General features: G+C 51.3%; 1 pseudogene; it reads right to left on the bottom strand.

Moving 5' to 3' along the window:
- Window positions 1-330: 330 nt before the first annotated feature.
- LOC117004337 lies at window positions 331-5,565 on the bottom strand (annotated as a pseudogene).
- Window positions 5,566-13,290: the final 7,725 nt, after the last annotated feature.

The following is a 13,290-nucleotide window of genomic DNA, read 5'->3' as shown; positions in this document are numbered from 1 at the left end:
ATAAAAACAGGGTAAACACTACTGTGCAACAGCAGCTGGGAGGGAGAAGATGTGAGAGCAACAGCCCTGCAGGCACCAAGGCCAGGGAAGGAGAAGGTGCTGGAGCAGATTCCCCTGCAGTCCGTGGTGCAGCCCATAGGGAGGAGAATTTTGACCCGTAGCCCATGGAGGTGAGTAGAGGAGCAGATCCCCACTTCACCCCATGTAAGGAACCCAGAGCACACCAGGTGGGGATGCCCTGGAGGGAGCAGCAGCCTGGGAGGAGCCTACACTCGAGTGGGCTCCTGGCAGGGGCTATGCTCTGTGGAGAGGAGTCCATGCAGGAGCTGGCAGGACACGGGAGCAGTCTGTTCCTGAAGGACTTCACCCTGTGGAAAGGGACCTTGCTGGAGCAGTTCTTAGAGAACTGTGGCCCACAGGAACGACCCACGTTGGAAAAGTTGGTGCAGGAATGTCTCCAATGGAGAAGGGAAACTGTTAGGAGAAAGGAGCAGCAGAGACAAGTGTTGTGAGCTGACAGCAATCCACACCCCATCTCATGCACTACTCAGGGGAGGAGATAAAAGAGTTGGGAGTGAAGCTGAGCCAGGGAAGAAGGAAGGGTAGGAGGAGGTGTTTTCAGGTTTGTTCTTATTTTCCATTTTTCTACTCTGTTTAATTGGTTATAAAATAAAATAATTTCCCCAAGGTGAGTTTGCTTTGACTGTGACAGTAATTGGCGAGTGATCTTCCTGACCCATGGGATTTTAATCACATTTTCTCCCCTTTTGGGTCAAAGAGGAGAAGTGATGGAGTGGCTCAGTGGGCACCTGGCTAGCCAAAATTGACCCACCACAGTTCTCCAAAGTCCTTCATCACCACCTCCACTTTCCACACCCATTGCCCATGACTTCTCCATGTCCCTGACTCCACTGTCAGTGAAGGGTCTGCCAGCACTGCAGCATTTATTTTGTGCTTTATTTACTGCACACTCAAGACATGACAATGGCACAGGCTAGCCTGTGATGTGCAGTGGTTTGGGCCCCCAAAACTTCCCTACCAGGGCTGGACAGTCTGGAATTGCCTGTGGTAGGTCTGTGGCCAGCCACACCAGGTGCATGGTGGGTCTCTGATGGGCGTCTGGTGGTCCCTTGGCCCAGGTGCTGTGCCCCTTGGTAGGGACTTGATGACTTTGTGCCCAGATGGTCCTTCAGTGTCACCAGCATTTTTTGTGCCTTCTTCAGGACCTCCTCCTCATCCACGCTGGGGAAGGCCTCTCTGGGGGTCATGGGGAAAGGATGGTAGCTTGGTTACTGTGTGGCCTTGCCATCCATGCCATAGTCACAGAACCACTGCACATCCAGGACAAGGCCCCTCAGCTCCAGCTCCTCTGCCTCCAGCCTTTGGGCCAGCAGTTCTGTAGCATGGCAGGTAGCCCAAGTGGCTTCATGCTCTATCTCCTCAGCCAGTGCAATGAAATCCTCTACAAAGAGGATGGTGCAGACACCTGCCTTAAGGAGGAAATCCACAGCTTTCCGATTTGAATGTAGCTCCTTGAAGAAAGATTTAGGCACAAAGCAGTTTTGGAGCCACAGGGTGTGGAAGGAGGGCATGTCATGGTAGAGGTAGGAGGCCAGGCGCAGTGTGCTGTGGGCATCTGGTATAAAGGCCACCTCCTGAAAAGCTGCCACAATGGCCTCCATGCTCCGAGTGTCACAGATGGGTTGCAGCACAAAGAACAAGCATACAGCTTCCATAAGGTTTTGCCATGTGAGCTGGGACAGCCAGGGAAGCACCACAGTCATAAAAAGCTCTTGGTCATCTGTGAACTTCCACTTCAAACTCTCAGCCATTCATTCATGGATCAGGCTTAGTGTGAGAAGCAGCATGCCTTTGTCCAGGTCATATAACACTTGAGCACACAAGGGCACTCCCAGGAACTGTCTGTGGAGCGACAGCACCTTGCAGTAGGGAGCCACAGCTACATAGCTCCACCCCACTTCTCACCAACTTCTGGAAGAGACATGGGTGCCAGAGCTGCTCCAGTGCATGTGAATCCAGCTTTCCCTTCAGGACAAAGCTCAGCAGGGCTGTCGTGTTTGCTCCCCTAAATTCCTCCAGCAGAGATCATCTCTTGTGTCTGCCAGATGGGCCACTACAGCCCTGGGATCTGTGACCTGCAGTGCCTTTGGCTTCAGGCAACAGCAGCTAAAACCAGAGGGCAGCAGGGACTGCTGGAGCACAGGGATGCCCAGTCTGTGCAGTACCTTTTCCACTTTGGAGTGACACTCAAAAAGAACCCTGGAGAGGGAGGATAGTGGCAGTAGGTGCTTCGAGTCTGTCTTACTCCCCTGAATAGGCAGCACTGCCATATCCAGGAGATGATCCGTGAGTGACTCCATGTTCTCGTCTGAAGTCCTGGTGGGGACCACACTGACAAAGAAGATCCACAGCCCCTTGAGCCACTTTTCCCCCTCTGTGGTCCACTCCAACTGACCCAATGCCTCCTGGATGAGTGGTGTGGCCTCTGGGAGGCCAAGCTCCTTCACAAAGCAAGGTGGGATCCATGCAGGAATACACTTTTAGGCAAAATGGTGGCTGTGCTTGGGGAAGAGGTAGGCAAAGGAGTTCTTGAAGACAGGGTGGTGGATGCTGAAAGCATTCAGAAAACCATCTTCTGTGGCCAGCAAAGGCAGGCCTTCCAGTTCTGCCTTGTCCCCATCTTTGGGAATACCTTGGGAGTGCCTGCTCCATCCTGCTAAGTATTGCAGCAGGTAGAAGCAGCTCTCTGGGGTCCTCAGGGGGGTCTTAGGCAGCTTGCAGGGCACAGGAAGAGCCAGGGCCTTGAGGAAGCACTGGAGAGAGGCTGGCCCTAAGACAACAGGGTTCACCTGGGCTTCAGTGAATTCCTCATGGATCTGCTGCAGGTGGGTGAATGCTGGATCCAATTTCATGTTGAGTTGCTGCAGCACTTTCCAGACATCTGGGTCAGGCATCTCCTCGAAGAAGTATGGCTCTGTTAGCATGTCTCCTCCACCTTGAGATGCCTGGGTTATTGTCACCATGCTGCCAGGTGACTTCTCATGGTACACGTGCACCAGGGACAGGGATGCATGACTGAGGTGCTTGTAGACCTCTCTCACCATGTCCTGAAAGATAGGTAGCACTCTTTTCATAATAGGGAAAAACTGGAGGGAGTAGGAGACCAGGTGCTGCTGGCAGAGTTTCAGAGACCTGTACTGAAGCTTTTCTGGCCCCAGGGCTTTCCACTGCCTGGTGAGAAAGTAACAGTATAGTGGAACCATCAAACACCAGAGCAAGAAGTCATTCCAGGTTGCCTCTGTACAGTCTTTGTTCCAGCTGAGACTGCACCTGGCGACATCCATAGAGAAGTTGGCATTGATATGCAGTGACAGCCCAATTATCAAGGGCAGTGGGAAGGTGCAGAAGGCTCTGTCTGTGACTCGGTTCAGAGGCTCCAGGCAGGCAGCCACAGCCCCATAAGGCAGCCATTTAAACACTGGAGACTCTTCAGCCCCACTCTGCACCCCAATTTGGGAGATTGCCCTCCACACACCTGTGGTCCCAGCCCTGCTATTTTTTACTTTCATGGTATAGAAGAGAGGGGTGGAGCTGTTCCCATCCATGGCCTGGCTTAATCTTGCTTGAAAATCCTGCTTTGCATCATGACCCATGAGCTCTGTGGCCACTCACAGCTTCCCCATAACTCTTTCCCACCTGGGAGGATCTTGGAGAAGACTGCAGTGTGGACATGGCAAAGGAAGAGCACCAAGTCCTCGCCTTCCTTAGCCAGTGCTTCTTCCATGCTCTTGAGGTCTTGCTACAGCTGTGACTGGCACAAAAAGGGACCCCACCAAGATGAAGGGCTCCTCTTGGGCCACTGCAGAAGCCACCTCATCCCAGCTGGAACAATGTTCCTGGAACAGCATGTTCAGGTCCTTGTAGCAGCAGTTGGTGCTGTCGTGCAGGGTCTCCAAAGGGAAAGTTCTGGAGCTATGGCTGAGTGCCTGCAGCTGCTTAAGGACTGGAGCTGATGGTATCTGCTGGTCCAGCCCCAATAAAGATGCTACCTCCCTGGAGAGGCTGAAGTTTTTCCCCAGCACTTTAGGAGCCAAGGTAGGGTGGATGACCACTAGCAGGTCATGGAAGTGATGGTAGAGCTGGCAGCAGGACATGGTCACCAGTGAGCAGTGCAGCAGGGAGGAAGGACACAGTCTGGAAAGTGGCGCACAGGGTGTTGTTTGCTCCTTCTTCACTGCATCCTGAACTAACTCAAGGATGAAGACAGCCCTCTGGCAGCACTGGGCATGATTCTTGGTCCAGACAAGCTGCAAGGTCTTTGCCCTCTCCTAGGATGTACCAGGTGATTGATGAACTGCAGGTGGCCACAAGGGGTGACAGGGATGTAGGGCACTGTCTGCAGCACTTTGTCCACATCCTCATGAGACATATCAAGCTGACATCCATGTGACATTATCCATACATGGAGAAGCAGTGGGTTCCAGTCAATAGCAGGGAGGTTTGTCAAGTTGGGAAGCACAAGGTCACAGAGAAAGCCAGGACCCAGTCATAGGTTCCAGCCTCCAGCACCTTCCTGAGGCCCTGCATCTTCCCAGGCAAGGTCACAGCTAACAGGGGATGAGGCATGGTGGTGGCAAAGACTCACTGGGCTTCAGTACCCAACTTAGGCTGTCTCTCCACAGCCTGGTGCAGGAAGTGGGTGTCCAGCAGAGAGCACCAGGAGTGGCCAGCAGAAAAGAGCCTGGGGCCACTCCTGGCTGCCACACCCTGGTAGAAACCAGTCATGGCCTCTGTAAAGGGGTAACAGGCAGTGCTAATGTCTGGCTAGAAGAGATGATATTCATAATTCTTCAACTCGCCTGCCTTGTGCATGGCACAGAGATGGTCCACTGCCCAGAGCCAGGCTATCAGCACAGCAATGTGGAGCATCACCTGGTTCCACCTGCCCTGCTTCACTGTGTCCCACAGCCCCTTGCAACTTGAGAGGATGCTCTCAAATTTTGAGATTTGAGAGATATGAGAAGGCCCCATGCAGGTGGATCGGCAGCCCTGAGATGACCAGCATGGGGAAGTGGCAGAAAACTTGCCCCTCCTCAGCATCCAGATATGGCACCCACTTGCCATTTTTGGCAGGGGGAAAGGGGAAGGGGTACACCAGCCATGGGAGGTGGAGGATGGAGTCCTGCCTGTGTCTTCTGGTGAAACAATTCCAGCAACTCCTCATCACCCTGACACACCAAAAAAAGGTGGTGCCATATGGTCCTGGATTCCTCCTCACAGGCTGAGAGCTGTTCAATGGCTGCCCAACTTGGGGGATCCTGAGGGCCCCCAAGTCTCGGATCTCCTTTCACTGCAGTGTGGCCAGAAGTGTGGTATCGTCTGCAGAAGTGGCCATGTCTGACAGCATCCCCAGGGAGAGCTCCCTGAATGGCATGGGGACAGGGAAAGGCGGAGCGCATGTCACAAGTGCTTCCATGAGTGTCTGGACCCCATCAGGGGTCATACAGTGCAGGGGAACATGGTAGACATGGCAGAGGAAGAGGAAGGCAAGAGGGACCTCTGAAAGGAAGGTCTGGGTGAGGTTGCAGATGCGCTCAGGATTGGAGATCCCTGCAGCAATTTCTTAGGGTTGAGGCAAAGGGGAAGCAGAAGAAGGTGTCCTGGGCTGAGGCACGGTGTTGTCCCACAGCTTCCAGCCTGGCCCAGAAGGGCTTGAAAAGGCCACAAAGGTTCTGGGCTTCAGAGATGTCCCAGCATTTGCCAGCACCAGGCAGCACCTGGTACTCGTGGTCCAGCACCCCCTCATGTGGGGGCCTCAGCACATCTGGAAGGTCTGGAGACATGGGAACCATGAGGCCACAGAGATGAAATGGACACCACTGCCTTCCCAGATGATCCCAATTCATCAGTGCCCCAAATGCCCACCCAATGGCCTCAAGTTTATTCCCACAGTGCCTCCCATGATCCAAAGCTTAATCCCAGTTCACCAGTCCTCCCTCAGTTCGTCCCCCTAGCCCTGCCCTCCATTGCCAACCAGTCTTCCCCCCAGCCTCCTGATGCTTCAGGTTTCCTCACTTCAGACATAGCCCTCCATTTTGTGGATCCCCAGTGCCCCCCAGTTCTCCCCAGCACCTGTAGTTCAGTGCCTCCAGTAAAACCCACATCTCCAGTTCAGTCCCAACTGAGGCTTCTAGTGCCACTCACAGGTGAGGCGGTAGATAGAATTGAAGCCCAACCCAATGCGCCCCACAGTGTGGGGATCCTCCTGCTTGTGTGACACCCCTGGGTGTTGAATCCCTGTCCAGTCCTGGCATGACATCATGGCATTGTTGTAGGCCAGGAGAGCTGGGCCTGGCAGTCAGTACCATCCATGGGTTAGGGGGGAAGTGGGACCTCGAGGGGGAATTGTCATTCACACCCAGTGTTCTCACGAGCTCATAAAACCGCCCTCAGTACCCCTGAGTCCTCTCAGTACCCTCAGTGCCCCCAGCACATCCCAAAACCCCTCACCAGTTCCAGTTCCCACAGTCCCTCCCAGCACCAGCCAGTGCCACGCTGGGGCTCCATCTGGTTTCTTGCAGCGCCCACAGTGCCTCTCACCCTGTGCGCCCTCCAGTCCCCCTCTTGTGATGTTGAATTCCCACAGAATTCTCATCAGACAGAAACACACCTCGTTTGCACCAGCATCGTCTGTGTTCTGCACCATCTCCTCGCATTAGGGATCAGTGCCTGGTCACTTGGGCCCCCTAGGCCCTGAGAAGAGAATCAACTCTCTCTCCCAGCTGGGCAACAAGGTCCTGGGGCTGGTGGTGGACAGGGACTGGTGGTGGATAGCTCCACTGCCTGTGGTAACTCTGCCCTGCTGGGCAGGAGGCCCCAGATGGGTGGGTTCCCTGGGGTCTGACCATGAGGACCTGCCCCCCATCCAGTACTTCTGCAGGATGCTGTGCAAGTAGTCAAGGATGATGGGTGCCTGCTGGCAGAAGGTTTCCCTGTGAAGCAGAAAGAGGAAAAGAAGGTGTGGGGGAGGCTTCATAACCAGGACCCCCATGTCTTCCTTGGATTCCATAGGATGTCCCTCTCCTTGGGAAGGGTCATCTCCTTCCAGGACCCACTGAAACAACAACCTCCAAGGATGACAACCACACTTCTCCAAACCTCCATCTCTTCCTAGGATGCCCCAGTGCCCTGATTTTGGCTGGGAGAGAGTTAATTTTTTTCCCAGAAGTGAGTCCAGGGCTGTGTTCGGGATTTAGAGTGAGAACAGTGTTGGTTGCACACTGATGTTTGAGTTGGAGCCCAGTCAAGGACTTTTCAGTGTGCCATGCTCTGCCCCTCCAGGGAGGGGCATGGCCAGAAGACCCGACCCAAACTGGCCAGAGGGATATTCTGGACCACAGAACCTCTTGCCCAGTACAGACACTGGGAGGGCTTGGCCAGGAGCCACCGATTGCTGCTGGGGGTTGGGTGGGGCATTGGTCAGTGAATGATGAGAGACTATTGGGCATTGCTGGTTTCTCTAGGTTTTATTCAGTTCTCTCTCCTTCCCATTGCTATTCTTAATAGTAGTATCATCAGTAATATCAATATATTTAGTCTTGTTTCAGTTATTTAACTATTCTTATCTCCACTCACGGGTTTTACAAGAGACTGCATGGGATTGAGTCTTCTGACCATGCTCCCCCCTTGCTGGCAGAGCATGGCACACTGAAAAGTCCTTGACTCGGAGTGAACTCGATGGGGCTCCAACTCAGTGTGTTACCAACATTGTTCTCACTCTGAATATCCCAAACACAGCACTGGAGCAGCTTCTGGGGAGAAAATTCTCTCTCCCAGTCAAAACCAAGACATCCAGCAGCCCTCAAAAATCCCTTCCTGTGAGCCCTGACTGCCGCAGTCCCCATCTCCCTCAGTCACCCTTCAGTTCTCCCCACCACTCCTTGAACCCTCCGCCTCACCAGCAGCCCCCTGTGATCCCCAGAATGTTCCAGCCATGTGCTGTGTCCCCCCACAAACCCCAGTGACAGCTCCAGACCCACTCATGCCTTTGGCTGTTTGAGGACTGTGATGGGCACTGTGGGGAGAGCCCTGCCTGCTGCCAGGAGCTCCTGCTGCTGCTGCCCGGGGCTGCTGTTGCCCGGTGCTCCAGTCCGCCCTGGTCCTGCCTCCCAGACCAAGAGTTTTGATTCCCCATTGCACACACACAGGTGGTGAAATGTGCTTTTTTCATATATTTTTCAAAAATAGAGGATGGGGAGGAGCAAGGAGGCATGAAACGCAGCAGGGGAGACCGGGTCAGGAGCTTGGCATGGGGCAGGGATATGGGAATGCGGATGCGTGGATGGGGATACACCTATATGGGTGGGGTATGGGAATACATGGTGATATGGCTACAGGAATATGGTATGGAAATGTGTAGGGATACACCTACAGGGATGTGGTATGGGAATTCACGGAGATATGGCTACAGGGATGGAGTATGCAAATATGTGGGGATACAGCTATGGGCCCAAGGCCATCCTGCCTGAGACTGGCCTGAAGAAACACCTGAACTGTCCTGGATGAAGAGGCTATATATGGATCATGGGACCATATGGAGATCGTTGTATAGATCACAAGACAAATTTCAGCCCCATGCACTGTTACAGACCATTGGGGACCCCACTACATCACAGGGACACCACATTGAAGCTATTTAGACTGCAGACTGCAGGCAAAAAGACCCCAAAGACATGAGACCACTTGGAATGTGTGAAGAAAAAACCTGTAGGACATGGTGCCTTGTGGCAAACATAGGACAAATGTCAGGGGATGCAGTGAGACACCTCTGCAGGGAAGCCTCCTCACCTCTTTCTTATTTGGTCTTGCTTCTGTGTGCAAGAGTGTGCAGCCCAGTGCTCCATGGCTTTGACCCTTCTCCAGGCAGATTCACACTTCTTCGGGACCCTCATTCCTGTGACACTCAGAGCTGTGGTGGGACTGCAGATAGCCATGGGCTTATGCTCCATGTTCCCCTCTGCAGGGATGGGGGACAGGTCCTGCAGCGGTGCCAGGACCACTAGGGTACAGTGGGGCACAGCTGCTGCTGTGCCAGAGGATGGCATTGTGCTCATAGAGAATACTGGGGAAAAGGAAGGAGGATGTTTGGGTGATGGCATTTGTCTTCTCAAGCCACCATTACTGTGATGGAGCCAGACTGTTCCAGGGATGGCTGAACCTTCCAGTGGAAAGTGGGAAATGGATCCCTTGGTTTGCTTTGCATACATGCGCAGCTTTTGCTTCCCTTATGAAACAACTTTATCTCAAACCACAAGGGGCATTTCTTCACTTTGACCATTTGATTCTCTCCGCCGTCTGGGGATCATGTGTGGGGCTCAGTTGTTGTCTGAGATTACGCCATGACAGAAGGTGTGTAAAATGAATCCTTCTCTTGATAGGTGCAATAAAACTGACCCTTCTCTTCCCTGTTTTTTCTCATGTGCTGGGCTGAGGGGTGGACAGAGCAAGCTGAGGCACCTCCTGGGCTCCTTTGGAACAGTTTTGCATGTCTGGAGCAAACTCTTCCTTGGAGTTCTCTCTGGATGAAGCATGACCAGTACAAACACCAGTGTTCGGAGATGAGGGACAGGGAGGGAGGGATCTAATTAGACATTTATTCTCCAGCATCTTGGCTCTCAGAATTAAGGCAAAATTTGAAAAATTGAAACTGAAAATGAAAGGCAAAAATAGGCAGATCATAAGAAAAGGAAGTAGAACCCAAAACAAGTCTGACATTATAATTTTATTTTTTTTTTCCTCCTTTGGAAAATGCAGGTTCACTGAAAAACCAATAAAATCTGCTTGTAAGAAGGAATCAGTTCTTATTATTCTGAACTAATCTGAAACAACTCAGGTGGAAAAAATGTTTTCCTGTTGATATTTTCAAGAAGAATATGTTTCTATTTCATAATTCAAGACAATGCTTTCATCACAGCATTTGAATTAATGCATAGTTTAAAGTGTGAAAAATTAACCAAAAGGAGAAGATAATAATATCATTTACATAAAATATTTTAAAAATTTAATCTTAGGAATTTCTCCCCATTTGTCTTCTTGAACAACCCTATTTTCCATGTTTTTGGCTTTTTAAATCAAAATTCTAAAATTTGTGTGACAGGCAAAAAAACATTTGTGGCTTAGCTTAATGGTAAAAATCTAAAAATGTCTGCAGCGCAAATTATAGTCAACATTGCACCGTATTGAATTTTGGGTGTACTTCAGCGAACTGTGGGTTGGTGCTGCTTGTCTTGGGAGCCTGACTTTGCTGCTTCTCTTCAGCAGAGACAGGTCTAAGACAACGTGAAGCGTGCCCTGAAATTTCAAATGCCACCTTTCGTGGGAAGTCTGCTTCACACTGGTTCTTGCTGCTCTCTGGAAGACATGGCTGCATGCTCAGGTGGTGGTGTGTGAACAGATAGGCAGGTACAGAGAGTTTGTTTCATGCTCAGCTTGTCTGAAGATGCTTCTGCATGTGTTTAGAGTTTGTGATTAACATCTCCACCTTCACTAGGGATAATTCAAGTGGGAAGAGACAGCCAAGGCCTGCAGGGCTGTGGGGAGACATGGACTCAGGTGTTACAAACATGGTCCCACCAATGAGCAGGCAGGAGATCATTGCTGGAGTCTGGTTTGCTGACTGGGAGGACTGCAACAACAGCTAGATTTTGGCAGCAGGGGTGGTTTCTTGTGATATTTGCATGATTGGAAACAGCTTGTATTTCCTTATCCTTTCCTGTTTTTTTCTAGTATGGACATACTTCTGCTCTAGCCAGTGACCTGAGGTTGCAGAATTAAACTGGGGAAGGTAGACGAGTGAAAGGGAATTATGTGACAATGTTTCCTTCAGGGCCAAAAAAAAAAGAGAGAAGATCCTACTGTTTCACATATTTGCATTGTAGCCAGGAGTTTGCCTCAGGGATCCTGATGGATCCCTTCCAAGTCAGCGTAACCTGTGATTCTAAGGTGAGAATGTCCAGTGGTAGAAAGAGCTAAAGTGGCTGGGATCAGGAATGCTGGGGATATTGATTCCTGTCAGAGGGTGACATTTCATTGCTGATGAACTAAGACGTGCAGCAGCCTTGTCTTGCAGGCAATGCAGCTGCTGAGCAGACACCTTTGGGCAGTAGAGGGAGGTGTAGCTGTAGCTGAGGGTGAAGCCCAGATCACAGGGGAGTTCTTTGGAGCTGCTTTAGTGGATATGAGGAATTGTCTCCAGCCACATCTTTATGTTTATGGTAGTAGGACTCTGACAGTATATTGTTCATGAAAGCTTTTGATATTTAAGCTTAAATGTGCTTGCAGGGGATGCAATAAGGGGCACATCCTGTCGGTGCTGTTTGTGGGAGGCCCCATGTGCCTGTCCAGACCCATGGGACTGGCTGTGTCTGTGTGTGACCCCACCTGTCCTCCCTGGGCCCCACAACAGCTAGGACCTGGGGGCCTGGAGCTGCGGCAGCCTCCTCTGTCTCAGGCTGCTGGATCAGGCAACTCCTAACAGTGTGATGGAGAGGGAAAGTTCTTCCCATGTATGAAAAACAAAGTGCATTATCTAGAATTCTAAAAGCCTAACAAGGGATAAAACTAGGGACAAATATATCCAGCGCTGGGATGTTTTTGGCGACTAGCGAAAGGACACAGCATCAATGTAAAACATTGTTCTCTGTATACTGTTACATTGCTGGGAGTACATACATATTAATGAATTTATACATTATTCAAATATTCTTTTGAGTTTTCGATGTTCTAAGAACTCTCTTGTTTGGTTTTAACTTCTGACTTGTCTGCAGGACATGCTGTAGGTTAAGTCAATATATTTCATTTCTTCCTGTGTTTCACACTCCTTGATAAGGAGGAGTTGATAAATCCTTCCTGGATGCTTATGCTCTGGTTTCTGTCACTGTTATCTTATCACTTGGAGAGGCCAGTCTGCAGATGTATGAAAAAAAAAATTGCTTTACACCATTTTCTAAGTTGGTCACATAGAGGTATTTTAGCCTCTATTTTAACATTTTGCTAAAGCATATGATATATTTATTACACTACTATTCATATAAACTATACAGGGTATACATAAACTGACAGATTATACTATTTAAAAAAAGTTAAAAGCAAGTATAAATTGTACCATATCAAAATACTTGTGATCCAAAAAGTTAATCTATGAATGTAAAAGCCAATATTATATTTTCAGCTATAACACGTGGTCCCGTGCTCTGGAAGTGCACCCAGGGGTTGGTCTCAGGCTGAGGGATGTGAAAAAAGGCTCTAGAGAGGGGAGCAAGGATTCCAGTGTGTCCATGGATGGGCCCATGGTGATGCCAACAACATCATCCTGGGCAGTGTGAGCCAGGCCAGAGCCACAGAATGGCCAGGGCTTGCTCTCCACTGGGCACTGGTGAGCCCAGAGCAGTTTGACATGGCCAGTGGGGGCTGTGGAGACAAATGGGCCCTAAAGGAAGCTCCCCAAGGAGAAGTTGATGCCTTTTGGGGATTACCTAAAAACAGAGGCCAGAGAAAACTAAGGGAATAATAGGCAAATATGTTTCTTGAAGAGCCTAATACTCAGGAGTGGCTAATATGTGAATACTTTTCTGACATTTACACCCTCAGAAGTGCCAGCCAGAGTGCCGAGCCGAGCAGCTGCAAAGCCGGCATTTCGCAATTGTTACAAATTGTTACTCTGTTGTGCCACGGGTGGAGCCTGGCTCCCTGCAGGCAGCACGGGGGGGGGGGGCGGGGAGAGAGGCGGGAGAGCTCTCTCCTTCCCTTCTCTGCCGCAGGCTGGGGGGGGAGAGACGGGGGGACCCCGCGCTGCCATTGCCGTGGCTCGGGGAGGCGGCGGGGGGCTCCGTCCCCACCCGCCGCCGCAGGAGCAGGGGGAATTCCACCCCTGCCTGCCACCACAGGGCAGCGCTGGGCTGTGGTGACCGAGCCCAGTGGCAGCGGTGGCTGGCCCTGACCGGCCCCGCCGAGCGGCAGCGCCAGGCTGGGCCACCTAGCCCCGTTGGCAGCCCCGAGCGGGCCGAGCCTGCACAGCCCGAGCCGAGCCAGTAAACCCCGCCCTGCTGTGGTTCTGTTACTATTTGGCAACTTTGTTGCACGTGGGTCCTCGCTGCGAACGACAGAGCGGCTTATACTCAGGTGCGGCTTATTTATGGACAAAGAACGAAATATTTGCCAACACCCAGAGATGCGGCTTATACTTGGTGCGGCTTGTATTCATGAAATCAC

Source organism: Catharus ustulatus, chromosome 17 (genome assembly GCF_009819885.2).
Source record: "Catharus ustulatus isolate bCatUst1 chromosome 17, bCatUst1.pri.v2, whole genome shotgun sequence".
Classification (NCBI taxonomy): domain Eukaryota; kingdom Metazoa; phylum Chordata; class Aves; order Passeriformes; family Turdidae; genus Catharus; species Catharus ustulatus.
This window is presented reverse-complemented; position numbering and strand designations above follow the sequence as displayed.